Below are 2558 nucleotides of genomic sequence, written 5' to 3'. Positions count from 1 at the left end.
AATTCATTTTTTAGAGACCACATACAAATTTTGCTCCCTGATTAAGTAAGTATAAAGAGCTCATTTATAGGTGATTTTCCTCCCACAGATATTTATGTCATTTATGCAACAGCACCATAAGATAAATCAGAACCAGAAGACATTATGCTTTAGAAAATGGTCTAAAACAGTATCTTTCAGCCTCAGTAAAATAATCTATGGGTTTGATGTGAGAAAAACAGAAAAGGAAAATCAGGTTATTAAGAGCATCTGTGTAATAGGAAGCATGTTTCTGATGCTTCCTATTTGTAGGAATGCCTTTACTCTGATTTGTTTTATTTTATCTAAGGAAAGGAATATTAAATTGTCAGGAGAGCCCAGGAACTTCTCACAAATCTATACACTAATAAAAAATTTTAAAATCTGCTATTTAGAGCGCCTCTAAGCAATTAAGTGAAAGGATGTCAGAACACTTTATTTACATTACCTTGTGACATATACTATCACAGCTTAATAGCTTCCTGTCTGTCGACTAGTTTTCAGATGTCCTAAGGAAGCAACAGATTAAATCAGTTTGATCCCAATGTATTTACTACCCCCAATTATAAATAATAAACTTAATTCACTTAAAATTTACAACAATGATTTGCATATGTGCCTTCAGGGGGTGATCATTCTACAAGCATAAAGTTAATTGTTATTTGGTCCTGCTTACTTAACTTTTCATTAAAATTTCCTTAAGGTGATCAAGATAACAACTTTTGCAACCTTTATACAAAAGGAGGCAATGTATAGGATACATGCACACCATGAGAACTGTATAAAATTACTTTTCTATTTCACTGTTAAAGTATTGAAGTAATGGCTGCTGTTGTTTATTATTTCTACAGTGTATTAATAATCACAGCTCAGGCACTTTAACTCATGATATATATACTTCTTGGCATAAACCATGAAAGTAGGTACTGTGTGTAGTGTGTGTGTGTTCCTTTAAAAAAAAATCCACGTGACCATGTGCAGTTCAACAGAATTCTGGGTGTCAGAAAATGTTAACATATTCAGAAAATACTGAGTGTTTGGGGGTACACTTTGGAGTTAGTATAATATATATTACCAGATGGTTTTCGTTGGACTCTAATGAAGTTTTAAATTTCTGCAAGCTTCTTGAGGTTTGGAAGATTGTATTCACGTTTGCACATCTTCCGTCTTCCGTTGAATCCCGTGGGCCCACCCAGCACATAATACTTCCTCAATAATCAATTGGCTATCTATTACTAGTGTTTTCTTGCAAAAGGTGTCATTTCTTAAGAACTTAAAAGCTGCAAAGGATCTTTCTCCAAAATGTTAGCCTTTGCAGGGATCTGATGTAGGTGAGCGGGGCGGTAGTGCTGTTCCTCTGATTCGGCAGAGGACGAAGACATATCACTAACTCAAGTTTGTTCCACTTGGGGGCTCCCCATACACCTGCCCGGCTCTCCAAGTCCACGAGAGGACCAGTTGGAAGGATCACAGGCGCTTACGCGGAGTGCAACACTAAAGTTCAAAGCAGGGTGTATGTCAGCAAACAAAGGGCGGTGCAGTCATGGGCTCTGGAAGAGCAAGAGCGCCGCGGTAACAAATGGACATTCCGCAAGTGAACAGACAGACACCCGATCGCCGCCTCCGGGCAGCCCCACCCTCGGGCTCCAGCTGTCGCGACTACAGCCGCCGCGGGCTTCTGCGGTCGCTTCTCCACGCGTTCGGGGAACGTCGCTAGCACCACCTTCCCGAGAACTTTCCCGTCCCTCTCTCGGTTGGGAGCCCAAGCGGGGAGGGACCAGCAGGTGGGGTCTCTGGGGAATTCCTTCGCCGGACTTGGGGGTGGGTGGCTCTTCCCAAGAGGAAGGTGGTCCTTTCCCAAGTACAACCCGACCTTCGCGCGCCCGGGAGAAGCACCAAGTATACAAGGCCACGCGGCAGCGCGGAGCTCAGCCGAGCCGGAGGAACAAAGAGAGCAAGTGGGTCGGGAGGATGCTGCGCTCCCCCGTGCCCCGCCTGGCTAGCTCTCAGGCTCAGTCTCGCGCGCAGGTAGCCCGGCCTTCGGCGATGAAGAAGGGTGTGTTCGAGCGGGGTACACAAAGACTCACTTCCCTGGGGTCAGGCGCTTGGACTCCCCTCCCTGCCACTCACTGCCCGATCACATTCTGGCATCCCTGCCACCCCCGGAGCCCTGAATGCCCGCTGGGCGCCAGGCAGGGAGCCAGCCTGAGCTGTGCAGGTAACACTCCGAAGAATTCGGGCTGGCTGGTGGCGGCGGCCGGGAGAGGCGGCGGCTAAGCCGCCCGCGCCGCCCCACGCAGTCTAAGTCTGCAATCACTCCGGGCCAGAAGCAGGGCTCAGCGCGCTCCTCGAGCGCCCGCCCGCGCTGCCAGCGGGCTGGGCAGCCGGCCCCGGGGCGCAGGAAGCGGGCAGGGCAACTTCCCAGCTCCTAGCGTGGGTCCGCTAGGTGAGCCCAGGCCGGAAGGGGGTGGGGAATGGAGGTAGAGGCGGAGGGAGCGCGGTTTTGAGCGGAAAGAGGGGGCGCACGGAGGGGGCGCACG

Source organism: Condylura cristata, unplaced genomic scaffold, assembly GCF_000260355.1.
Source record: "Condylura cristata isolate star-nosed mole 26May11 unplaced genomic scaffold, ConCri1.0 scaffold00020, whole genome shotgun sequence".
NCBI lineage: Eukaryota > Metazoa > Chordata > Mammalia > Eulipotyphla > Talpidae > Condylura > Condylura cristata.
This window is presented reverse-complemented; position numbering follows the sequence as displayed.